The sequence below is a fragment of the Bos indicus x Bos taurus genome, chromosome 13, assembly GCF_003369695.1.
Source record: "Bos indicus x Bos taurus breed Angus x Brahman F1 hybrid chromosome 13, Bos_hybrid_MaternalHap_v2.0, whole genome shotgun sequence".
Lineage (NCBI taxonomy): Eukaryota > Metazoa > Chordata > Mammalia > Artiodactyla > Bovidae > Bos > Bos indicus x Bos taurus.
Genome location: NC_040088.1, coordinates 2,196,016 through 2,223,608, shown reverse-complemented (window position 1 = coordinate 2,223,608; position 27,593 = coordinate 2,196,016). Strand labels below are relative to the sequence as shown.

At 46.9% G+C, this 27,593-nt stretch overlaps 1 long non-coding RNA gene across 2 annotated transcripts; it reads right to left on the bottom strand.

The window, feature by feature from the left end:
* Nucleotides 1-2,689: 2,689 nt before the first annotated feature.
* Nucleotides 2,690-14,154, bottom strand: LOC113902885. 2 transcript variants are annotated; one of them, XR_003513933.1, is made up of 3 exons: nt 13,263-14,154; nt 10,795-10,883; nt 2,690-3,579 (listed from the first exon to the last, which is right to left on the bottom strand). It is a non-coding gene; the product is annotated as an uncharacterized LOC113902885 (long non-coding RNA). The 2 variants fall into 2 exon arrangements; XR_003513934.1 differs by lacking the exon at nt 2,690-3,579 and adding an exon at nt 9,381-9,510.
* Nucleotides 14,155-27,593: the final 13,439 nt, after the last annotated feature.

Sequence of the window (27,593 nt, the reverse complement as noted above, 5' to 3'; positions counted from 1 at the left end):
CATGTAACCTGTCTCCCATGGATGAGAATTTAAATCATTTCTGCCCCTTTGCTCTGACAAGCAGTGCTGCAATAAGCAGCCTTGTCCACTATTCTGTGTGTGGGGGAGTAGATCTCAAGAATAGCTCCCAGGAGTTATGCGCACATTTTAGAGAAAAGAACAGGGAAGCTCTGCCGGCCGTTCCCATTCAACTCGTAAGAGGGGTAGCACCTACTCTCAAGTTTCAGCACTTTTCGGGGAGGACCACGTTCAAGAAGGGGCTTCATTCTCCAGGACAACAGAGCCAAGAGGGCAGGCTCCAAATAGCTAATCTGGCAATAACGGTCTCCCGAGACCAGACAGGCAGGCAACGCGGTGTACGTAGTTGAGAAGTGACTTGAAAGTAACTGGGGTTGGTAGCCATCTGCCTGACTACTCTCACTCTTTCACATGTATGGGCGTTTCTGGATCACCTTTCTCTTAAGAGCCAACGCTTCATTCTCCCCAGGCTTCGGGAGAGCACAGCAGCCAGCATGCCTCCCGCTCACTCGAGGGGCTTTCGCAGAAGCGTGGGCCCTCCTTCCCGTAAAGCTCACGCTCGTCTCCAGGCCCATCTGCTTCGAAGAAAGATGTCTCCTTGCCTGTGCCTCTGTCCACCAACAGAAGAGCGCTTGTTCTGCTTGATAGTTTTTAAAAACGTAAAGACATTTTGATGGCTTGTGAAATCCAATTTTTCATTTTGCTTGGAAAAAAAGACTTTATTTCATCAGCTCACAAGCTTTTTTATACCACTCTCAGCTTGGAGAAATTCTCTATGCTGTTCACGAGTTTATTCTTCAAAGCCCAGAGCAAGGACTCTGCCACCAGTAGATATATTGATAATTAGTAATGATAATCAAACTAGAATACCTACCTTTGACTGTGTGGATCACAATAAACTGTGGAAAATTCTGAAAGAGATGGGAATACCAGACCACCTGACCTGCCTCTTGAGAAATCCGTATGCAGGTCAGGAAGCAACAGAACTGGACATGGAACAACAGACTGGTTCCAAATCGGGAAAGGAGTAAGTCAAGGCTGTATACTGTCACCCTGCTTATTTAACTTATATGCAGAGTACATCATGAGACATGCTGGGCTGGATGAAGCACAAGCTGGAATCAAGATTGCCAGGAGAAATATCAATAACCTCAGATATGCAGATGACACTACACTTAGGGCAGAAAACGATAAAGAACCTAGCCTCCTGATAAAAGTGAAAGAGGAAAGTGAAAAAATTGGCTTAAACCTCAACATTCAGAAAACTAAGATCACGGCATCCAGCCCCATCAGTTCATGGCAAATAGATGGGGAAACAGTGGAAACAGTGACAGACTTTATTTTTTGGGTTCCAAAATCATTGCAGATGGTGACTGCAGCCATGAAATTAAAAGACGTTTACTTCTTGGAAGGAAAGTCATGACCAACCTAGACAGCATATTAAAAAGCAGAGACATTACTTTACCAACAAAGGTCCATCTAGTCAAGGCTATGGTTTTTCCAGTAGTCATGTATGGATGTGAGAGTTGGACTGTGAAGAAAGCTGAGCGCTGAAGAATTGATGCTTTTGAACTGTGGTGTTGGACTCTTGAGAGTCCCTTGGACTGCAAGGAGATCCAACCAGTCCATCTTAAAGGAGATCAGTCCTGAGTGTTCATTGGAAGGACTGATGCTGAAGCTGAAACTCCAATCCTTTGGCCACCTGATTCGAAGAACTGACTCATTTGAAAAGACCCTGATGCTGGGAAAGATTGAGGGCAGGAGAAGGGGATGACAGAGGATGAGATGGTTGGATGGCATCACTGACTCGATGGACATGAGTTTGAGTAAACTCCAGGAGTTGGTGATGGACAGGGAGGCGTGGTAGGCTGCAGTCCACGGAGTTGCAAAGAGTCGGACACGACTGAGTGACTGAACTGAACTGACCATGTCTTGAGAATTTATTGCTTTATCATTTCATTCTACAATCCTTCCCCCTCCCATGTTTATTTACTTTTGGGTGCATCGGGTCTTGGTTGCGGAATGCAGGCTCTTCGTTGCAGCGTGCTGGCCTCTCTCTTGTTGGCCGTGAGGGCTGCCGAGCACATGAGCTCAGTCGCTGTGGCACGTGGGCTTCTCTGTTGCAGAATGCGGTCTCTAGGGCACGGGGCTTGTTGCTGTTCGGCATGTGGGATCTTGGTTCCCCGACGTGGGATCAAACCTGTGTCCCCTACGTTGGAAGGCAGACTCTCAACCACTAGACCACTAGGGAGCTCTCTCATTCTACAATCTTGTGAAATTAAACTCCTACTCTGTGTATGTTGCAGAGAAAAAAGTGAGGCCTGATTTAACAGGGGGTTAAATTATGCTTAAGCCCCCAGAGCGAGTAAATAGTAGAGAATCTGGATCTGGGTCAAAAGCAAATATCCTGGAATATACGATAGCTCTGATCCTCTGCCAGGGGTGATGCTGCCTCCTGGGCAATTGGACAATGTCTGCTGACGTCCTTGGTTGTCACGCGGGGTGGAGGGGGATCTGGTGCTGGTAGCTGGTGTGTACACGGCAGGGATGCTGCTAACGCTGCTCAGTGCACTGGTCAGCCCCAAAACAGAGACTTTTGCAGCTCCAAATGTCAGAAGTGCCATGTTTGAGAAATCGTGTGACGTACGAGCAAGTCATTCAAACCAAAGCATTTCAGACTGGTATGCATATCCTCTATTTTTCTGGGAGCCATAAATTCAAATTAAACACAGTGTAATCAACATGATATGGCATGAATGGTATCAACTTGAATGGTATGAATTTAAGATAATGTGACATAAAATATTAAAAATATCTGATCACAAATTTGATATATTGTGCATTTCCTCTCAAACTAAAAATTGGTCCAGAAACACAATTTCAGAGCTCTCACGTTGAGGGTGTATGGTACAGCCACATGACAACGCCAGGGAGCTGGCAAACAGGAATGTTTTGGTCTGTGAGTTATTCAGGTGCAAATCCATCCCAAACAAACGTTTGCCCTGTACTGAGGACTGAATGAAAGAGTGGTGTGCAGACTTTTATGTGCCTGCAGCTCCATAAGTATGTTTGATTTGTCTCAACCTATAGAGATTTGTTCTACAATATCATTTCACCAATACTCTAGGGCTTGCGCATAATTCTTCTCAGAAATTATTCCTCAGATAATTTGCACTTATCAAACTTGTAATTATTCCAACAAATAGGAAGTTGCCTTTGAATGAGACCACTTCCAGAGCATACAAAGCGGGTGATGTTAGATTGTTCCCGTGTCTCGGTCCCCGGCAACGTCTGTGAGCATCTGGAGGCGGAAAGCGTTTGCTCTTTAGTGCCCGTGATTGCCATTGTCATGAGAGATGCTGGAGGACATCGGATCGCCCAGCCCTCGCAGCAGATGCCCGCGGGGATGCCGGTGCTTCTCAGGCGCTCCTTGACTGCTCTTTGTTCGTTGGCACTGTGGCAGGAGTGACGACTCAGAAGCCGCGCTGGTGGAGCGCTTACTGGCTCACCTGGCACTTCTCGGTTCAGCACAGGAGTCACTGTGAGGTACAGCGTGTTTCTCTGAAAATAAAAAGGGAGACTGTCGAGCAGGGGTTGGCACACTTTTTCTGTGAAGGGCCAGCTACTCACTGTTGTAGGCTTTGTGAGCCAGACGGTCTCCATCGCGATGACTAAACTCTGCCCTGGTGGTGTGAAAACAGCCATCGTAGACAACAGGCAAGTGAGCGTGGCCGTCTGCCAATAAAGCTTTATTTACAAAAGCAGGCAGGGGGCCTTGTTTGTCAGCTCCTGGAGGAGGAAATGACAACCGGCTCCAGTATCCTTGCCTGGGAAATCCCATGGACAGAGGAACCTGGTGGGCTACAGTCCATGGGGTTGCCAAGAGTCGGACATGGCTGAAGTGACTCAGTACGAAGTAAAGCGTTAAGTATTTAAAGACTCAGATATGAACAGATAGGTATAAAGAGATACTTGAAGTGTAGCCGAGAATGCTAACTTCCACGACCCAATCCTCTCTCTTCTTTAAGATCAGACCTTTATACTGTTGAGGCCAGCAAGGTCTCCTCTTCAGTATATCTATATCCCAGTCTCCCTTGCCAAAAGGAGTCATTCTTAAAGTGAGAGCAGAAAATATAAATGAGGCATCTGGGAATGCTCTGTAAAGAGGACTCATCTAACTAGCTGAAGCTATTTTGCATTTGACCTTTCTCTCTTTTCATGCCTGGAACAAGGGAAAGATGGTTGGAGCGAATGTGGGCATTTTGTGATTAAGAGGGTAAATCAAGAACCTATCAGAAACCGTAGCCTCTACATCTACAAGCCAATGAAACAAAGCCTGCAGCGCTGACCTCTGAACCTGTTATATGAAAGAAACAACCTTTATATATACTTAGGCCGATGTTGAAATTGAGTCTCTATCTCCTGCATAACTAAAATTCTGATACATGTTGATAACAGACGCATAGTGCAGCTTACAAATACTAGATGTGACACTGCGAGTTATGACTATTTTAACCGTGAAGAGGCAGTACTTCTGATTCAAGACCTTGTCCATCCAGATCTGATGGCCAGTCGTGAGTCTAATACTGACCTTAGGTAATTCCTCTTTCTAGACTTCAGTTTCTCCCCTCCAAAATTGGGATAAAAATATTACATGGCTTCATGGTATTGTTGAAACACTTCAGTATGACAGCGGATGTATAAAGTAACTGGCAGATGCTAAGTACTCAGAACACTATTCATTATCAACGCTATTACTGTTACTACTATTATTTTGTTGATCTGGTGAATGACTGTTCACTTCTTTGAAGCAAGGATGTGTATGAGAACAGTTGGTGATGACTTTTTCCCAGCCTCACTTTTCAGGTGTCGCCTTTATCACTAGAACAATACGTGGAAATCCACCCACCATCTTGGGGTTTTTAATAGTTATTATATGTCTGACAGAGTGCTGGGTGTGGGGTTCTCAAGATGAGTCAGATAGTTCCTGTCTTCTGTGGGCAGTGGCAAGCCGGGCAACAATTAGATGTAATTATCAGGTGGATGATGGAAATATGAATGGAGGTCAGCGGGAGAAACAAGGTGCTCAGCTCTACACTGCCGAACGGAAATGGTCTGAAACTCTAGAGGAACTGGGTGTGAAATGTGAGTAATGAAGAGGGGGGGCTGGTGCAACGTCATTAATAACTAAGGATAACAGTAAGAAAACGTTAAGCCTCAAAGAAAACACGAGACATGCTTTTCCTTTCTTCCCTCCGTTGCCCCTCCAGCCGCCCCTCCCCGCTCCGCGGGCGCCTGTCTCGGCCGTAGGAGGAGCCGCTCTCCGGTTTCTGCTCGGGGGCAGCCAATGGGCGGCGGCTGTGGAAGAGCGGGAGGAGAACCCTGAGCTCGGGGCGTTTCTTCCCCTGATTTCCTCTCGGCCCGGGTCGGCGGCTTCCTCCCGCCAGGGACGAGCCTGCGCTCCGCTGCCGTCCTCAGGTGTGGGGCCCGCAGCCCGCCTCCGCCGCTCCCGGGCTGGGGCAGCGTCGGCTCCGTGTTCGCACGACTGGCCTCGGGGTGTCCCCAGCTCGGGTGCTTTTCTCTTAACCCTGCTCGCATCTTTGAAATCCTCCCTTTGTGCAACTCTCGGTGGACACCTACGCTATTTCAGGGTGGTAACTGTTTCCAGCTGGGATCCTGACAAACTCGGTTGCCAGCAAGGGTGCGATCGGAGGGACTCGGGCCAAGTGTGACGCAATAGGGAGGGCTGGTGACGGCGGAGAACAGGCGACGGTAACGCGGCAGCTGCTGCTGGCTCTGCCTGCCCGCGCCGTTGAAAATGCGACTCCAGTTGCGTCAGATCTGATTTATCTGTGGAAGCCGAAGGTGCACATTTTAAAGGTTGTTGGTTCGTTCTTTGTTTTTGGCTGCGCCATGCAGCACGCAGGATCCTAGTTCCCCAAGCAAGGACTGAACTCACGTCCCCTGCGTTGGGAGAGTGGAGTCCTAACCTCTGGACGGCCAAGGAAGCCCCAAAATACACATTTTAAAAGAAGAAATGTTCCTGTTTACAAAAATGCTCTGTGGGCCAAAGAAAAAATATGTTTAAATTTGACCTGTGGCTGCTACTGCTATAAACCTAGAGCGCTGGTCATCAGGGGAACAGATTGCACCTCACTAGTGCTAACGATTGTCACCTCATGCCAACACAGCACACGTTATTTTGTTTAATCCTTTCAACAACACCAACTTGAGGGAGGTTCTGTTTTCCTGCTTGTATGGAGGAAGGTGTGTGTGTGTGTGTGTGTGTGTGTGCGTGCGCGCGCGCTCACTCAGTCGTGTCCAACTCTTGAGACCCGTGGACTGTAGCCCGCCAGGCTCTTCTGTCCACAGGATTCTCCAGGCAAGAACACTGGAGTGGGTTGCCATGCCCTCCTCCAGGGGATCTTCCCGACCCAGGGATTGAACCTGCGTCTCTTTACATCTCCTGCATTGACAGGCAGGTTCTTTACTACGAATGCCACCTGGGGGGACCCACTAGCTAATAGATGATTTCTGGAGAGTTCTACGGGCTTCCCTGGTGGCTCACACGGTAAAGCATCCGCCTGCAAAGCAAGAAACCTCGGTTCTCTCCCCGGGTTGGGAAGATCCTCTGGAGAAGGGAATGGCTGCCCTCTCCAGTATTCTTGCCTGGAGAATTCCATGGACAGAGGAACTTGACAGGCTACAGTCCGGAGAGAGGTCTAGGAAATGTTTGAAATTATAGGCACTTTTAAATATGCACATGTACATTTTGCTGAGGAGCTATGCTGTAGCTTTCATGAGTATCTCAGATGGAGAACCACAAAAAACGAAGCCCATCTGTCAGGGTGTTGGACAGAAAATTTAAAAAAAAAGCCAGACCCACTAGAATGGCTACAATAAAAAAAGATGGAAATAACAAGTGTTGGTGAGGATGTGGAGAAATTGGAAAGAACCCTTATATGTGGCTAACGGGAATGTAAAATGGTGCAACTATTTTGAAATACAGTTTGGAAACTTTTCAAAAATTTCATACAGAGTCACCACATGAGCCACCCATCCCACTCCTAGCCATACGCCCAAGAGAGCTGAGAACACTCATCCAGACAGAAACCTGTACTCAGACGTTCATAGCAGCGCTGTTCGCAGAGGCACAAGGCGGAGACAAGCCAAACGTCTGTCAGCTGATGGACGGACAGATAAAACGTGGACCATGCACGTAGCTGAGCATTATTTGGAAGAATCAAGTACGATAATGCCACAATACAGAAGAGCCTTGACAACAGATGCTGGGGGCTGTCCTGGTGGCTCAGTGCTACAGAAGTCACCTGCCAGTGTGGGGGACACAGGCTTGATCCGTGATCCGGGAGGATCCCACATGCCTCAGGGGAGCGACGCCGGTGCGCCGCAGCTGTTGAGTGTGTGCTCCGGGGCCTGGGAGCTGCGACAAGAGAACGAAAGTCGCTCGGTCGTGTCCGACTCTTTGCGACCTCATGGGCTATACAGTCCATGGAATTCTCCAGGCCAGAATACTGGTGTGGGGAGCTGTTCCCTTCTCCAGGGGATCTCTCCAACTCAGGCATCGAACCCAGGTCTCCCATAACGCAGGCGGATTCTTTACCAGCTGAGCCACAGGGAAGCCCAAAAATACTGGCGTGGGTAGGCAGTGTAGCCCACCAGGCTTCTCTGTCCATGAGATTTCCCAGGCAAGATTACTGGAGTGGGCAGCCTATCCCTTCTCCAGCGGATCTTCTCAACCCAGGAATCAAACCAGGGTCTGCAGCCTCCCAGGCGCGTTCTTTACCAGCGGAGCCCCCAGGGAAGCAACAGAGAAGCCACTGTGATAAGAAGCCCACACACCACAATGAAGAGCAGCCCACTCACTGCAACTAGAGAGAAACCCATGCAGCACTGAAAACCCAGAAAACATCACGCTGGACTGCCCTGGTGGTCCAGTGGTTAAGAATCTGCCTGTCAATGCAGGGGGCACGGGTTCAATCCCCGGTCTGGAAAGATCCCACCTGCTGTGGAGCAGCTAAGCCCATGCGCCACAGCTACTGAAGCCCCCACACCCTAGAGCCTTTAAAAAGAAAATATGCCAAGTGTAAAAAGCCGGTCACAAAAGACCACCTATTGTATATTCTTTTTATAAGAAATGTCTAGAAAGGAGGGAAATCAATAAAAACATGACATGTTTATGAAGGTTAGAAAAATCTGTGTCCCTTATTCACTAACTCATCTGTCCGTCCATGCACCAACACGGCCTTGGACACCCACAGAGCATGCTGTACTCTGCTGAGACGTGAGGATAAAAAGGTATAGTCCGGCTCATTCCTTCCAAGAGCTGATAGCTTTGTGGGGGAGAAGACTTTAAACAAACAAACAGGTGAACGAGAAGCTGCAGCTGGGACAAGTGTAACAAGTGAGAAGTGAGTGGTGGTATGAAATTATCGATAACCTGAAGAATCTGGCTTGGTCCTGGGGTAAGGGCATTCAAGGAAGGCATCTCAAACTCCAAATCTGGAGGTGAGATGGGAGTGGAGGTTGGAGGGGGAACGAGATGGCGTTCTCATCAAGAGGCAGCAGAACGCTGAGCGAGACTCTGTGGCAGGAAGTGGCCTGGGCCACGGGGAGAAGGCCTGTGTGATGGGGCCAAAAGGTGAGCCAGGGTGGTGAGAGAGCAGCCGCAGGCCAGAGGCCGGCGCCGGGCCAGGACGGGGCTCTTGGGGTCTCAGGTTAAAATGTGTCCCTTCAAAGAGGTACACTGAGGACTTCCGGGAGGTCCACTGGTCACCTTCCAATGTGGGAGGTGTGGTTCGACCCCTGGTCCGGGAGCTGAGATCCCACATGCCTCAGGACCAGAAAACCCAAAAAACACGAAACAGAAGCAATATTGTAACAAACTCAATAAAGACTTTAAAAATGGTCCACATAAAAATGTCTTTAAGAAAAAGGTCACTGATGTCCTGTGTGTGCCCAGTCACTCAGGTGTGACCCAGTGGACTGTAGCCTGCCAGGCTCCTCTTTCCGCGGGATTTTACAGGCGAGAAACACTGGAGTGGGTTGCCATATCCTTCTCTAGGGGATATGCGAGACCCAGTAGACTGCAGCACACCAGGCCTCCCTGTCCATCACCAACTCCCGGAGTTCACCCAAGCCCATGTCCATCGAGTCGATGATGCCATCCAACCATCTCATCCTCTGTCGTCCCTTCTCCTCCTGCCCTCAATCTTTCCCAGCATCAGGGTCGTTTCCAATGAGTCAGCTCTTCACACGAGGTGGCCAAAGTATTGGAGTTTCAGCTTCAGCATCAGTCCTTCCAATGAACACCCAGGACTGATCTTTAGGATGGACTGGTTGGATCTTCTTGCAGCCCAAGGGGCTCTCAGGAGTCTCGTCCAGCACCGCGGTTCTTTGGCGCTCAGCCTTCTCCATGGTCTTTACCACTAGGTGCCCCAGCATCTTAGAATATGACTGTATCTGGAACCAGGCCTGTTGCAGGTGTGATTAGTTAGGACGAGGTCGTACTGGAGCAGGGTGGAGGGGCACCTAAGACAGACACACAGAGGGCAGACCGTGCAATGATGCAGACAGAGCCTGGCGTGATGTGGCTGAGGGCCCGGGGTCTGCCAGGAGGGCAGGCCCGCTGGGGAGAGGCGAGGAGAGCCTCTGCACAGCGTTCAGAGCGGCCTGCCCAGCCGGCCCTGCACTCTGGACTTCTAGGCTCCAGAACTCTGCAGCAATACCCTTCTGTTGTTCTAAGCTGCCTAGTTTCTTATACTTGTTACAGCGTCTGCAAGAAAGTAGGTCATTATAGCGAATAGAATTGGGGGCTTTTGTCCCAAGAGTGTGGGGAAGACTTCCATGGCAAGAACTGAAGCCAGGTGGGGAGGGGAGTGGTCTGGCTTCACTGGAAGACGCGAAGGGGGCAAGAGTGCATGCGCTGAGACTAGTTAGGTGACTGAAGGGGACTAGTTAGGAGCCTACAGGGAGACTAGTGAAGAGTTTGGTTGCCCAGGAGAGACGACAGTAATTTGGAACAGGGATTGAGGCTTCATGAGGAAGCTGAAAGAATGGACCTGGGTCCCTCATGTGAGCGAGACACAGAGGTGTGTCAGCGAGAGGTGGATTCAAGACTGCTGGCTGCTCAGTTGGAGGAGAGTGGTGCCAATCACTGGGCTCCGGGGAAGACAGACTCCACAGGGTCTGACAGCGGACGGAGATCTGATACAGTGAAACGAGCCTGCACAATGAAGCCCTTTTTCTTTACAGGATTGGAATATATACACCCTGCAATGCCTTTTATCTTCACTGAATAAAGCTTCTGGGTGTCTCATATAAATCAGCACAGGGAAGTTGACCTCTTTCTTATGAATGACGGCCTGATAATCCATTGTAAGGGTATAGCTTAACAATTAATTGTAAACCTTTGTTTATTTACTTGGCTGTGCCAGGCTTTGGTTGTGGCATGGGGAATCTAGTTCCCTGACCAGGGATCAAACCTGGGCCCCCAACAGTGGGAGCACAGAGCCTTAGCCATTGGACCATCGGGGAAGTCCTGGCTTAATTTATTGAACCAATCTCCTATCGAGGCATTCAGGTTGTCTTCAGATTTTAAATTGTCTGATGGCAGGATTTTCACATTTTCAAAAACCTTGACCCCCTAAAAGAAATATTTTTACACGGACAGCCAGCATGCACATATATAACCCAAGCACACACACATATATACACAGCACATATATATTTATCAGAACTTCTGTAAACAGTACTTACCCTTCCCATGTGCTGTGTGCTCCATTCCATGAAGAAAGTGCTGATTGCGACCTGCTGCTGGCTCTCACCACCTCCAGGTAGGTCACAGCCTGCAGTTTGAAGAAGACCTTCAGCGCATATTTATTAAAGGAAGAGCAAAGATGCTTACGAGTTATTTAAACCTTACAAAGTGGGCTAGGAACAATTGTTCTTCCCGTTTTTCAGATCTCAAAAGTGAGGCACAGAGAGGTTGGACAAGTTGTCCAAAATCACAAGCTAGCATGTAGGGGTGCCACGCTTCAGATCCCGGCCGCCTGGCAGCAGTTTATTTTCTTAATCATCAGCTTACAGTGCTTCCTCTAGCCTTAGGACTTGACATGAGACAAGCCAAGTACTTAGACATGCACAGTGCTAAGTAGCCTAATTCGGGTTTTACCCTATCTTCCTTGGGGTACGTCTATCCTTTACAGCAGTCAAGCAGCACGAGGTGAGCGTACACCGCTGTTCACACACTTGATGACTACAGAAACCAGTCAACAAGTCCCCTAGCAGCTCAGCATCAGCAGGACACACCCAGAGCCCCGAACCCCCAACCCTCTGAACTGTAGGGAGCAGCACTGAACTGTAGGGAGACTCCAGAAGCACTTCTGATTCAGACGGAGTGTGGGGCTTCTCTGTTATTTATTGATTTCTCCCCAAAGTTATCAAGTTCTAAAGCCTAATTATTGGTGTACTAGCGGAGACGTTTGGAGAATCATAAGCTCCTTTAGCTAATGCATGGCATATGTCGGAGGGACCCGGCTAATTCACGTATCTGTCTGCACTATTAATGGAGAAGGTTACATGCCAATTATCTAGGCTTCAATCAGCCCGTGTGGATATAATAGAGGCAGTGTTCACACACTTGACGTGCCACATTCCTTCTCCAGCAGAAGCAGCTGGGCCAGATAAAGACCACTGGGGTTTGGATATTTAGGAATCTCCTCCACGGAACGCGGGGACGGGGACTAGATTGCTACATCAACGGCAGGTATCTTTAACCCGGTTTCTTTTGAAAAAGCTCGGGGTTTGTACTTCACCGGTCTTTAAACATTTCCTGTTCAGGCTTGTTGGGTGGGTGGGTGGAGGTGCTGAGGAAGAAGAGAGAGACAAAGACACAAATAGCTTAACCGACAAAGGAGAGAATAAGAGGAAGGGGTGAATGGATTCCTATAAAATAACCCACATGCACTGTCTCGTGCCCAGTGTTAGAACCGAGTAGGCTGAGGCATTTCCCCCTTAGGATTTCAGCCTCGTGTGTAAAAAAGAGATACATATGTATGTGTGTGTGCATGTACATGTCTATGTATTTCACCTCCATTTTTTCCTTTTTCTTTTTTTCATTTTCGTTTGTTTCCCCCTCTGCTTCGGAAACTGGCCTAGAAGTGCTGTAATCTCATCAGAAAATGCTGCTTCCGGTGGTATTTTCAACCCAGGAACAGAAGCAAGTGTCCGGAATCACTGGAGAAAGCCCCAGGTCTCCCGAGAGCCCATCGCGACTTTTTGTTGGCTGGGAGCACGCATCAGTGATCAGGCAGTTAAGGCGGCAGATGTTGCGGGTGTTGGGGGAGGGAGGCAGATACCTGAGACTGCGGCCGCCTTTCCTACCCTTCCCTCGCCTCCCTTTCTCAGATCACCGTATTAACACAGCGCTGCTCCCCACCTGCCTAAGGTCACACAGCCCGACACAGGCTGCAGACAATCCACGCAGCCAGTGCTAGGCCCTGCCTCCCAGGCTGCTTCATTATCCCGCTGACATTACCCAAATACTAAGGCAGACTGCCATACCTTAAAAAAAATCCCCAACGGCTAATAGACACCAGGCAGATCCATACGCCAGCCGCTGTTTTGTGTGCTGTTTCAGCCCAGCGTGTATTTTTTCCCACCCTCCCAGATGAAAATACAGTAATTAACTCCATGCGGTGGGGGGATGGGGGAGGGAATTCTTTTTTTTTTCCCTCCCTAGACTTGAAAAGAAATTCTGGCAGATAATTTGGCTGAACATGAAAAGGGAGAGGCTGCTTACAGCCGTCCAAATAAAGTGCTAGGTTGGTGAAGCTGCACAGGCTGAGCTGGTTATTTCACCGCGTGAAAAGCAGACATTTATCTGTTCCCATGGAGATGTGTTTTCTACTAGTCAATCAGGCAGTGAGGACAATAGCCGGTAGATCTTTTTTTTTTTTTTCATCTTGAGAGACAGTCCTGCTTTATTTTAACGTTTCACCTCCATTTAAAGGAATCTAAATGGAGTCTCAGAAATACCTGCAAGCATAGCCACTATCATTTCAAGAGATCCAAATTAACAAGAAACTTCAACTGCCGAACAAGACTGGGGTGTGACCACTCCTCCAATCTCACGTCCTTATTTGTATTTCTCTCCTTATTTGTATAAATTTGGCTTCTCGACTTGATCCCTCCCTCCCAAATAAAATAATAAGGTCATGACTTACATGTTGAAAATTTCCAAACAACTGTTGGGAAGCAAGAAGGGACCTTTCAAACAGAACATCATAGAAGCAAGACAAAGCTGGCCCAGAAAAGAGAAAAAAACAAAAACAAAACCTAAAGTGCTGAACGTTGGATAAGTTGTAAACTTGCCCGAAAAGTGTTCATGCAGAAATGATTAGAGCTGCTATTTGACCTTCGGTGTTTGTTATCAGTCCCCAGAAACCAGATCATGTCCGTTTGCAAAATATGTTTGCTTCAGTAGGTGAACTGCCGTGTGAGCGCCTGGAAACTGGGACCCACACAGAAGATTTAAATCTCTTCTTTCAAGTGTGCTTTTCCCCACTCCGTCTTCGCACACGCCTGGTACAGAAGAAAGTGCAGGTCTTCCTGGAGCTGACTGAGAGGGGCGAGCGTGTTTCCAAGGGATCGCCCCGAGGCCAGCTCTCAACTCTGACTCCAGCAGAAGCCCCTGTACGGGATGGGTGGCCGGGATGGATGGCCGTGTCACAGAAGACAGCACACAGCAGTCAGGATGCAGTCATTTGAGTGCCGCTCAGCAGCGCAAGGCAGGAAAGGGAGTGCAAGAAGGCCTCCCGTGCACAAGCCCGGGCTTTTCTGGGCCCTGTGTCTCCAGCTCCCTGAGGGCAGAGGCTCCAGGGCCTCCAGGTGGGCCCTGGGGCAAAGACCCCAACCGGGCCCCTAGGAAAGCCACCTGGAGCCGTCCCAGCAAGCAGCGCCCGGGGAAGGAGAGAAACTCCAGCATCACCCATAATGGACAGCATCCCGTTGCTAAGGAGGCGGAAAGCAGAAATCTACCACGAGGGTTCGTGGCAGTTTGGTTTCCCCGGGAAGACAGGGCCCACATTTCTACTGTATTGTGGGTATTTGACTATTTCCTTCTCTTTTTTTCTCATGTTTTTTTTTTTTTTTTTTTAATTTAAAATAGAAGCAATATGTCATCTCTCTAAAAGATTCAAGCAGTATAAATTTCAGGTAAAAGACTCGAAGCGCCTCACTGCCTTTGCTCTCGCCTATAGCTCAAGATCTCGATCGCAGCAGCCAACGACTGCTTCTCGCACATCCTTCGACGCGTCTCATAAACACGCACGTGTTTGTGAGCGTATGTGTGTGTACACACGGGCGCGTGCTCTTTGTTTTAAATATACCCCTGGAATCATATTTATAGACACTACTATACAATTTAGTTTTTTTTTAAACTTATCTATCAGCCTTTTTCTAAGTCTACATGCATTTTTTTTTAATTAGCTATTCGTTTTTGAGAAAAATGAGGTTATATGTGCTCCTAGGATGGGGGTGGAGAGGATTCAAATCAAAGGGCTTGTGGGGAAGGTTGGGCCTCGTCCCTCCCCCGCAGACAATCGCTGAGAGGTTTTTATGTGCCAGGAACCATCTCAGCATAGAGCAGGGTACACATTTATCAGACACTCACACTGATCGGTCTTCACCCCATTTCTTTCCCCTTCCATTTTTCACTTAGATCTCTTGGAGAGTGGTCCATGTTAGAAAACACCGACGTTTTATTTAATTATTATTTTTAAATTTTATTGGGGTGTAGTTGCTCTACAGTGTTGCTGGTTTACTGTTCAGCAAAGTGAGTCAGCTGCAGGCACACACCCCCCCGCCCCTTTTTGGACTTCTTTCCCATCTGTGTCACCCCAGGGCACTAAGCAGAGTTCCTGGTGATGTACGGTAGGCTCTCATCATTACCCACTTTATACGGAGGGTCACTGGTGTAGACAGGGAAAATGGACGTTTTAAATGTGGCACAGTACCTCTTTGAGAGGCTGTGGTTTAAGCTCCTTCCCTTGTCCTTCTGGACAGGCTGTGGGCGGCTCTCAGGCACCCTCTGGCCTCCTGGCCACTCTGCTTCTGCTCACACTCATCCTGGCCACTCAGCTTCTCTGCTCACACTCATCCTGGCCACTCTTCTCTGCTCACACTCATCCTGGCCACTCTTCTCTGCTCACACTCATCCTGGCCACTCAGCTTCTCTGCTCACACTCATCCTGGCCACTCTTCTCTGCTCACACTCATCCTGGCCACTCTTCTCTGCTCACACTCATCCTGGCCACTCTGCTTCTCTGCTCACACTCATCCTGGCCACTCTTCTCTGCTCACACTCACCCACTGAAAGCAGCTCAGTTACTCCACACCTGTCCTCCAACTGCCTTCCTCTGAAGAACGGACTGAATTAACTTTTAAAAGAGGTTTAAAGCAGAGTGCTATTAACCCATTAAAAGTCCATTATTTTTAATGCGCCCCTCCCTGTGGTTTTTAATCTCTCCTCCAGCTTGAGAGCGAGAGGCTCAAGAAAAAGAAAAAAAAAAAGTCACGTTTCTCCCCTGCCCCTGCCCCTGCCAGTCCAGAAGGCAGCCACGCCAAGCTCACGCTTACGCGTCGTGTGCTTATTATAAATGTAGGCTTCATACTGGCTAATTCCTCCTGTTTATTCCTTGTATCCTGGGCTCAGAGAAACATCGCAGCTCACTCTTATAACTTAGGTGCAGCTCCCTGCTCTTTTTTTTTTTTTTGGTGCAAGAGTGAAGGCAACAGGGATTTAGAACAAAGTGTGTCCTTGGAAAGAAGTGGGTGGGGTTTTACGTTGTCAAATTGGTAGGTTGGTGAGGGACGCCCCCCCCTCGGGGGAGGAGTCGGCTTTCATTATCCAGTCAGAAACCTGGTGAAATCATGGATATGATTGAATCTTTTCGTTCATCTAGTGAGGTCTTTTTGTTCTTTGTCTTTGCAGTGTGTACTGCAAATTTCTGTGACGCCTGGGAAGGAAATTTGAGTTAAAGAGCCGGGCAGCTTCACATGACTCGTAACAAGCCAGCTAATTGAAAAATTTAATTCAGGAAGAGATACAACGAGGCCCGAGCGAAAGAGGAACTGGGTCTGTCAATGTTCAGAGCAGGAAAGCTGAAGAAGTTGTCATCCCTGAGTTAAAACATTATGTGGGGCTTGGAAAATATATCACCTGCTCTGTTTGTCATTGAAAGTCACAATCTTGTTTGCTGTTTATCTTGAGGCTTGGGGAGCTCGCCTGCTGGTTAGGAAAAAAAAGAGGCGAGTTTCTAGGGGAAAAATGCTAGTAATAAGAAAGGGAGGATTAGAAGCCCCAGAAAGAATGGGAGGTGTAAATAATATGTGGGCATTTGGCAATCAGCACAAAAGAACGAGGGACAAAGCCCAGCCTGATGCCGGAAATCCTAAAACTTAAATGGGAAACCCGGATATAAGAAAAGCATCCCAAAGGAAAAAAGAAAACAAAAGTCCCTGGAGATCTTTTTCCTCTGTGATGATGCTGGCTCCTGGAGTAAATAAAGCTTGGTTTTGCCATGGTGCTCGTGTGAGCAGCTCTGCAGGCAGAGGCCCCAGATTCACGACGTGCCTTCAGGGCTCATCAGGCCAGCTCTGGCTTTTGGACAGAATGGGTCAACTTGGGGAACAGAGTTTTCCTTCAAAAAAGAGTCGAGATTCGAGGGCAGGAGGAGTGTTTCGTGGGGGGAGAATTACCCCTCTCCCCAGAGAGACTGGTCTGTTTGGGTCACCTACCCACCTCTGTTCCTCCTTTTTTCCTCCTCGGACTTACCTTGAATGAAATTGCCTAAAGACAGAAAAGGCATTTTTAGCCAGAAGCTAAGTTAGGACCAAGTTAAACTCGCTGGACAAGGGGACTCGCTTGCAGACGCCTCCTAAATGCATGCCTTGGGCTGATTGTTATCTCACCGTAAGGAGAGAGGAAGAAGCAGCAGAAGAGGCAGCAGTTGTAGGAGCCTTACGTGGACTGATTTATACCTGGATCCACTTTGTCCTCTGAGCCTAGTAAGTGGTATATTATGTCTGTTTGATACATAAATGGGGACTAAGAGTCAGACTGTCTCCAGGAGATGGTGAAGGACAGGGAAGTCTGGCGTGCTGCAGTCCATGGGGTCACAGAGAGTCAGTCGCGACTGAGCAACCGAACAGCAACAGCCAGATCACAGCTAGAAAATGGTAGAGATGAAACGGAATTCTAGCTCAGCGGTTGCTAATTACAGCCTGATGGACAAATCCAGCTCAAGATCTGTTTTTGTAAATAAAGTTTTATTGGAACACAGCCGTGGTCACTTAGTTATGTATTGTCTGTGACTGTTTTTGAGCTACAGTGGCAGAGACACGATGGCTTGCAAAGCCTACAATATTTATTACTAACACTTACTCCTTTACAGAAAAAGTTCGCAGATCCTTGCTCTAGATCACCTAAGCCCATGCTCTTAAACCCATATATTTGCTTCTACTCCAAAAATGCCTTTTTAATGTGCTGCTTAACAGAAAAAATGATTATGAAATGTCAGAAATAATAATAATTGGAGAAAAAAGAAAGAAAAGAAAAAAAATTATTGGAAAACTGCATCTGTTAGGATCCAAGGAAGATGTAAAACAAATGAAAACAAACTTTTCTCCTTTTTCCCTTTTTTTTTAATCTCAAAATTTGGAAGCACTTTGATCCTAAATTTAGAACAAACTAAAAACCTTCATTGCTTTATCAACTTTATCAAAACTGCATACAAATACTTTTCTAAAAAGCCAAACTTCTAGAGTAATTTCCAAAAAAACCCCACAAAATACTATTTTCCACGAGACTTAAAAATTCTTGTTTTTGTATGTTATTTTCAAAAACTACAAGAAAAATAAGTTGTTGAAGTGAGAAGCTACCAGATTTGAATCTGATGTTTATCCCATGATAGTTATATACAAACTCGCATCATTTGGAGCTTTGTTTATAAATGTGAAAATTCTGTAACCAAAGAAGAAGGAAAACCAAGGACAGTTGGAGTTTCTTACCCAACAGTTATTTTTTTCTATTATTGCCTACTAACGGAAGCCGGAGATCTTGGAAACTGATCTGGTTACCATGTGACTAAGTGTTTCGATGTTGTAACAGTGGCTTTGTTTTTCATAGGTTTCCGGGATTGATGAGTATAACTACACCCAGGTTTTAAAAGTTAATGAACAGCATTATTAATAGTGTCTTCTGTGCTGGGCCCTGTGGGCTGTTAGTCCTTTCTCTAGGGCGAGTGGGCTTTAGAAGCTGTGGCTCACGGGCTTAGCTGCCCCGTGGCGTGTGGGATGTTCCAGGACCAGAGACTGAACTGGTGTCTGCTGTTGCAAGGTGGATTCTTAGCCAGTGGACCACCAGGAAGTCCAGGCTGTCAGCTCTGAATACACCGGCGCTAAGTCCTCCTGATAACTCTACAAGGAAGCCCTTGCTGTTTTCATTTATTAGAGAAGAACAATGAGGGGCATGCAGTGCCTCAGCTAGCATGTGACTGCATCACCCCGACAGCCTGACTTCATGCTCCATCATCTTTTTGAGTGTCTGCCTTCTCACTCAGCCAGTTTTTACCTACTTGAGTACCTACCATCTATCAGGCACACACGTGGTTCTAGGGATTCAGCAGTGAACAAAACAGGGAGCTCAGTCAACAAGGTAAAGAGCAGGGTGTTTTCAGCTGCCGAGGAGGGCCGGGGAGGGGATTCAGGAGGACAGGCAGGATGGAGAGGTCGGGATGGGTGCAGCGATCGGGGGTGGGGGGCGGAGGAGGCGATCTGTGAGAGAGGCAGAGGCCACGGGTGAAGATCCAGACTCTGGAGGAGAGCTGCGAGCGGAGGAGAGGGCAGAGCAGGCCCCTCGGGACGGGAGGGTCTCTGTGCTGGAGTCCTGTTGGTCTCATCCTCTCACCTGTGTGGCACAGAGACCGGCCCAGGCTTGACGGGCCTGGGCTCTCCAGGCGCAGGGTTATCAGACAGCTCATCCTCAGATCTAAGAGGATCCTCTGACTTCCCACTGCGGAACCTCCTTCCCCTTACTTATTTGTAACTGGAAACAATCGTAAAAGCTACCAACTACTGAGCACATGCCGTGTACCCAACGCACCATCCTAACTGCTCGATCGTATCATCTCATTTCATCTGCACAGCAACCTGGTGCATTTCTGTGGTCTCACAACAAGAGGAGGTGACAGGGAGAGCGCCATGTAGATTACTTTCTAGAATCCACATGTTCATACTTACATGGACTCTTCCTAAGCTTGTCTGGGAATGCTCCGGCGTGCCTAAATTCACAGTAACCCTTTTTCTACATTACAAAGAATTCTGGTACGGGGTGTACGCCAGCACCTTTATGGAGCATTGAGGGGTAGGTGGTGCAATAATCTTCAAGGTAAAAAACAAATAGATTAATTCAAATGTTGTTTTTGGGAAACCCACCTTTGATGATTAATCAAGGCACCTAAATGTGGGCATTCTATATTACTTTATCTTCAATGCATTGCTTTTTTTTTTGAAAAATTTTTTTCATATTTTTAATTTTTGTTTACTTATTTTTTTGAGGGGCTGTGCCATGCAGCATATGGGATCTTAGTTCTTAGACCAGGGACTGAACCACATTCTCCGTGCTGGAAGTCTGGAGTCCTAACCACTGGACAGCCAGGGAAGTCCTTTATATGTATTTCTTTCTAGGTAGTATTCCAAACAATGACAGGAGTTTAATAATATTATTTATTCTTATAAATATAATGGAACAGTTTTCTAGAACCTTCAAATATTTCAGAATACACTGGATATGTCTCAGGATAAAATATTTATATATATATATTTTCAGATTTAGTGCATGCTGTTTAATATATTACTTAAAACTTACTTTGTCAAGTCATATAATGAATTATGGATTCCAATTACAGTCATTCATTGTACTATTAATTTTAAAAACATGTATTATTGTAGTAGCTTACAGTGTTTCAGGCGCACAGCAAGGTTATTCAGTTATCCAAATACACATATATTATTTTTGAAATTATTTTCCATCATAGGTTATTCTAAGATACTGACTATAGTTCCCTATACTATACAGTAAACCTTTGTTACTTGTTGCATATCTATTTTTTAATTAGAAATCTAGCATTCTATTCATACTAAGTCAAACAAGTTTAATAAAAATGTCATGATTTTTTTAGTTAGGCAAAAACTAATGTTTCCTAAAATATATATATTATACATATTTATATATAGGTATACAAAAGCTTTTTTACTACACTTGATAAAGGCTTGAGAAAGACCATCAAAAAAAAAAAAAAGAGAGAGAGAGAGATGGAGAAATTGGAGAACATAAACTAAATGAAAAGGAAGCATTGAATATGAAACAGAAAAAGTGAAACAAAGTAGATAAAAGTAAAAGATCATCATACACTCCAGTTTTTTAAAACATGGCTGCTCATTAGAAACACACCTGGAGCTCTGGAGAAAGAAAGCAATACCTGAGCATTTGTGTTTTTCAAAAAATTTCAAGATAACTCTGATAGGCATCTGGATTTTAAAAAGTGATGGCAGGTTTTTCTACTAGATCCAAGTTTTGGTGATATGGGCTTCCCTGGTGGCTCTGATGGTGAAGAATCCTCCTGCAATGCAGGAGACTGGGGTTCGATCCCTGGGTTGGGAAGATTCCTTGGAGGAGGGCATGGCAACCCACTCCAGTATTGTTGCCTAGAGAATTCCCATGGACATAGGAGCCTGGCAGGCTACAGTCCATGGGGTCGCAAGGAGTCAATAGACTGAGTGACTAAGCACAGCACAGCACACAGAGTTCTATTATTTTTCTGTTGACCAATCATGATACAATGGTATTAAGTTAGAAAGTTACGTAATCACAAGAGTAAAACATGTTTATCAGTTTTCACAATCAATACCTAGAGAAAAGAGATAAAATTGCAAGCCATAATGGGAACATGATTAACTTAACAACACAAAATAATTGTATAAAATTGTATAAAAATTGTAAAAATAACTGTAAAAATGTGTATAAAATATACAATGGGGGGCGGGATCAAGCAGAGTGATGTGGTAGCTGGGAACATGCACATGTTTTCATCCACCCGGCCAGTCTATGTCTTTGGGTTGGTGCATTTAAACCGTTCACTTTTAAGGTAATTATCAATATATATGATCCTATTGGAGAAGGCGATGGCACCCCACTCCAGTACTCTTGCCTGGAAAATCCCATGGATGGAGGAGCCTGGTAGGCTGCAGTCCATGGGGTCTCGAAGAGTCAGACACAACTGAGCGACTTCACTTTAACTTTTCACTTTCCTGCATTGGAGAAGGAAATGGCAACCCACTCCAGTGTTCTTGCCTGGAGAATCCGAGGGACGGGGGAGCCTGGTGGGCTGCCGTCTATGGGGTCGCACAGAGTTGGACACGACTGAAGCGACTTAGCAGCAGCAGCAGCATGATCCTATTACCATTTTCTTGACTGTTTTGGGTTTACTTTCTGTAGGGCTTCCCTGATCGCTCAGCTGGTAAAGAATTTGCCTGCAATGCAGGAGACCTGGGTTCAATCCCTGGGTTGGGAAGATCCTCTGGAGAAGGGAAAGGCTGTCCACTCCAGTATTCTGGCCTGGAGAATTCCATGAACTGTATAGTCCATGGAGCTGAAAAGAGTCAGACATGACTGAGCAACTTTCACTTCGCTTTACTTTCTGTAAGTGTTTTCCTTCTTTTGTGTTTCCTGCCTAGAGAAGGTCCTTTAGCATTTGTTATAAAGCTGGTTTGGTGGTGCTGAATGCTCTTAACTTTTGCTTTTCTGGAAAGCTTTTGATTTCTCCATCAAATCTGAAGGAGAGTCTTGCTGAGTAGAGTATTTTTGGTTGTAGTTTCTTCTCTTTCTTCACTTTAAATATATCATGCCATTCCCTTCTGGCTTGTAGAGCTTCTGTTGAGAAATCAGCTGATAGCCTGATGGGAGTTCCCTTGTGTGTTATTTTTCATTTATACCTTGTTGCTTGTAATATTTTATCTCTGTCTTTAATTTTTATCATTGTGATTGCTTGTGTCTCAGTGTGTTCCTTCTTGGGTTTATCCTGCCTGGGACTCTCTGCTTCCTGGACTTGGTGGACTATTTCCTTTCCCATGTTCAGGAAGTTTTCCGCTATCATCCCTTCAAATATTTTCTCAGATTCTTTCTCTCTCTTTTCTCCTTCTGGGACCCCTTTAATGGGAATGTTGGTGCATTTACTGTTGTCCCAGAGGTCTCTGAGGCTGTCTTCATTTCTTTGCATTGTTTTCTATATTCTGTTCTGTGGAATGATTTCCACCCTTCTGTCCTCCAGCTCAATCATCCCTTCTTCTGCCTCAGTTATCCTGCTATGGATTCCTTCTAGTGTTTTATTCATCTCTGTTTGTTTGTTCTTTAGCTCTTCTAGGTCTTTGGCAAACATATCCTGCATCTTCTCAATTGTTGGCTCCATTCTTTTCCCGAGATCCTGGATCATCTTCACTATCATTATTCCGAATCCTTTTTCTGGAAGGTTGCCTATCTCCACTTCATTTAGTTGTTTTTCTGCGGTTTTATCTTGTCCCTTCATCTGGGACATAACTTTCTGCCTTTTCATTGTGATTAACTTTCCATAATACAGTTTCTGTTTTAGCCACTGTGAGACTGTGTTTCTTCTTGCTTCTGTCTGCCCTCTGATGGATGAGGCTAACAGTCTTGTGTAAGCTTCTTGATGGGAGGGACTGGTGATGGGAAAAACTGGGTCTTGCTCTGATGGGCAGGGCCTTGGTTAGTAAAACTTTAATCCAATTATTTGCTGATGGGTGGGGTTGAACTCCCTCCCTGATAGCTGTTTGGCCTGAGGTGACCCAGCCCTGGCTCTTGGTAGGGATAATAGTGAACTGCAAGAGGATTTACGCCAAGGGGGACCATCCAGTGCTCCCAACCCTGTAGACCCACACCCCCACAGGAGAGCCTCCAACAGGAGAGCCTCCAACAGGAGACCCTCCAACAGGAGACCCCCCAACACTAGCAGGTGGCTGTGGCTCAGTCTCCTGTGGGGTCGCTGCTCCTGCCCTCTGGGTCCTGTGGGGTCACTGCTCCTGTCCTCTGGGTCTTGGTGCATGCAAAATCTCATTTGTGCCCTCCAAGACTGGAGTCTCTGTTTCCCCCAGTCCTCTGGAAGTCCTGTAATCAAATCCTGCTGGCCTTCAAGGTCAGATTCCCTGGGGATTCCCAGCCCTTCTGTCAGATCCCCAGGCTGGGAAGCCTGATGTGGAGTTCAGAACCTTCACAACAGTGCAGGAACTTCTTTGGTATTACTGTTCTGTAGTCTGTGGGTCATCCACAATGGCACCCCACTCCAGTACTTTTGCCTGGAAAATCCCATGGACGGAGGAGCCTGGTAGGCTGCAGTCCATGGGGTCGCTAAGAGTTGGACACAACTGAGCGACTTCACTTTGACTTTTCACTTTCATGCATTGGAGAAGGAGATGGCAACCCACTCCAGTGTTCTTGCCTGGAGAATCCCAGGGACGGGGGAGCCTGGTGGGCTGCTGTCTATGGGGTCGCACAGAGTTGGACACGACTGAAGCAACTTAGCAGCAGCAGCAGCAGTCTGGGGGTCATCCACCTGGTGGGTATGGGATTTGATTTTGTCCTGATTGTGCCTACAGGCGCGCTGTGACTCTTCTTTGTCTTTGGATGTGGGGCATCTTTTTCGGTGGGTTCCAGTGTCCTCCTGTGGATGGCTGTTCAGCAGCTAGTTGTGCTTTTGGTGCTCTCGAAGACGGAGATGAATACACATCCTTCTACTCCATCATCTGGAACCTAAAACACTGTATTTTTTTTTTTTCATACAAACTGTTTACTATTTTCTATTTTTTGTTAGGAAAAATGGGCTTATTTGAATCATGGTAAAGAATTAAAGATATCAACTTAAAAATATTCAAGGGACAACATATTATTTTTTTCAAAATTATGCTGAGCATAGCCTGGCTGTTGTCTAATGCATGCATGCATGCTAAGTCACTTCAGTTGCGTCTGACTCTGCAACTCTATGGATTGCAGCCCACCAAGCTCCTCTGTCCATGGGATTCTCAAGGCAAGAATACTGGTGTGGGTTGCCATGTCCTCCTATAGGTAATCTTCCCAACCCAGGGACAGAACCTGCATCTCTTACATCTCCTGCATTGGCAGGCATGTTCTTTACCACTAATGCCACCTGGGAAGCCCAGCTGTAGTCTAATAGTAATCACTAATTATTTTCTTTGCTAATAAAACACAGTTTACACGTACACACATACATATACTTTTATTTATCTTGACTGCTACCTGCTTCAGGGAAAGCTAGGACCTCAACAGTCCCAGGGCATGAAGTATTGATTGCTATCAGTGGTTCTCAACCTCAGCCACAGGTCAGCTCATCTTCAGAGCTTTAACAAATTCTCAGTGCCTAGACCCCACTCCCAGCTAGTGTGGCTAAATTAGTCTAAGCAGTTAAGGTCATTTTATTTCTCTTGGGAATAACTGATTAAGGAATAGCCATGTGACATAATTCTGACCAATGAGATGTGAAGTAAGTGGGATGGTATGTGTCTCTCAGAGGATTATTCTTGCTCATGATAAGCAAGGGAAGAAATATTCTCTCTTCCAAGTTTTAGGCATTTTGTAGGTGAATAAATGCCAGCAGGCTCTGCGGCAGCCATTTTGTGGCTATGAGAGGCAAACCTGAGATTCAGAGCGAATATACCAAGGCAGGCAGAACACTATCCAAAGAACCTGGAGCTGGAATAATTGAATTAACCAACCTTGGAGCTGCCCTAATAGGCGGACATTCATGCATAGTTTTGGTGGTTTCTCTGTTTCCTGGAGGTCTAAGCATCTTCAGTTTTACACAAGGAAATTGGAACACAGAGAGGTTACGTGCACTCTGCGGTCACATGGCTGTAAGTGAGAAAAGCAGGGTCTGAATCTATCTGGATCCAGTTCTGTGCTCTGAATGACTAAGATATAGGACAGGGATCGGCAAAGCATGGCTTGCTGGCCAAAACCCACTCCCCACCTGTTCCTATAAATAAGGTTTCGTTGGAACACAGCCAGACCCAGTGGCTGTGGGTGCCTTTCACGTCACTCCATCAGCGCGGCTGTGAGAGACGCCGAGTGGCACATAAAGCCCCAAACATTCAGCGTCTGGCTCTTGATGGGAAAAGTCTGCAGACTCGTGGCGGTGTAAACCAGCCGTGGTGATCTTATCTTTATCAGCGGTGTGTGTGCCCGTGCTCAGTCCTGTCTCATTATTGGTGACCTCACGCGTGGTCACTGTCCCACCAGGCTCCTCTCTCCATGGGACTATCCTGGCAAGAATACTGCAGTAGGTTGCCATTTCCTACTCCAGGGGGTCTACTCAACCCATGGGTCAAATCCATGATAGTAATATATAAACTCTCAGTGTCTGGGGCTTTTTTTATATATGTAAACAAATCCATAAAAGTGAAAGTCACTCAGATGTGTCTGACTCTTTGTGACCTCATGTACTACAATCCATGGAACTCTCCAGGCCAGAATGCTAGAGTGGGTGGCCTTTCCCTTCTCCAGGGGATCTTCCCAACCCAGGGATGGAACTACCTGACAGTTATTTCCTCTTCTCCCCTACTAACAGAGCCTGCATTTGGTTTGGCCATCAATACACCCAGATGAAGGCTATCTGATCTAAGCCAGTCATGACATTCTGTTTCCCCCTTGTGGGAAGTTTTACTCCCTAAATACTGATTCCAGGGTGGGCCTGAGTGAGGCATGACAGCCTGCACTTCCTACGAGCTCCCAGGTGAGGCCAATGCTTCTGTTCTGTAGAATGCTTTGACCGTACTCGGGGCTTCCTGGGTGGCGCTAGTGATAAAGAACTCACTTACCAATGCAGGCAGACCCAGGTTTGATCCCTGGCTAGGGAGGTTTCCCTGGAGGAGGGCATGGCAACCCACGCCAGTATTCTTGCCTGGGGAATCCCATGGACAGAGGAGCCTGGCGGGCTACCATCCAGAGGGCCACACAGAGTCAAACACGACTGAAGTGACTTGGCACACATGCAGATCCTATACTGGACATAGAAAACTTTCTCTGTACAAGGCCAGAGAGTAAATATTTTCGTTGTTTTGGCCCAGATAATCTCTGTCACAACTACTCAACTCTGCTATTACAACAGCAACATATAAATGAATGGGTGTGGCTATGTTTCAATAAAACTTTATTTACACAGACAGGTGGAGGGCTGGACTTCGCCTGCAGGCCACAGTTTGCTGACGCCTGGCTTAGACTAATCACAGGTCATGTCTTGTCTTCTCTGACTAAATTGCTGACTAGAAGCCGGACCAGCAGCAGTTCTCTTAGGAACGATGACGTGGGTGATGGCTATTGGATTCCAGGTAAACGGCTGGGATTTAGGCCAAGCTGCATGAAACAGTTCTTGGGCTGCTTTTTGGCAGAGGTGACGGTTCACTGTTGGCCCACGGTCTAACTACATGTCGTCGTAAAATTAAGTCTCTGTCGCAACTCTGCTACTCCTAGAGCTAAACGCTGCTCAGCAGAGCAGGCACAGAACAGCTCACGCAGCCTGTTCTGGAGGCGCCCAGCACTCTATTCTTCCGGGTGCTCTGGTTACACCCTGAATGCAAAGTGCTCCCGGGCGGGCATAACAGCATTCCCAAAGCAGGATTCTGTGCTCCCTGGTCAATGATATAATCACAACTCCTCCTAAACCAGTGGCTGGACACAGAATTAATTGGGGGGGTGGGGGGAGGGTGTAGGTGAAGGACTGATTATCATATCCCGTAATGTATTCTAGTTAATGCACAAGACTCCACCAGGTTTAGTTTCACCAATGCAAATCCACTGCTAACACCAGCATGCCAATTAACTAGTTTTACCAATGAAAAACCGATTTCTGAATTGCAAGACAAAGAATTGTGCTATTTACCTGGGGCCAAACTACGGTGGAGGTAATGAAGACAATGGCGACCTCCTTCAAAAGATCCCATGCACGCACTGCTACACTCAGTGCCCCCAGCCCTGCAGCAGGCCGCTGCCCACTCACGCCTAAGCTGGAAACTCCTGGGCGCTCACAGGCAAGTCTGGGTCAGTCTCTAGTGGGGTCATTGCTCCTTTCTCCCGGGGCTGAACTGTGCTCTGCATATTTGACTTCTATGCAGAGTACATCATGAGAAACGCTGGGTTGGATGAAGCACAAGCTGGAATCAAGATTGCCGGGAGAAATATCAATAACCTCAGATATGCAGATGACACCACCCTTATGGCAGAAAGCGAAGAAGTAAAGAGCTTCTTGATGAAAGTAAAGAGGAGACTGAAAAAGTGGCTTAAAGCTCAACATTCAGGAAACTAAGATCATGGCATCTGGTCCCATCACTTCATGGCAAATAGATGGGGAAGCAGTGCAAACTGGCAGACTTTATTTTTCTGGGCTCCAAAATCACTGCAGATGGTGACTGCA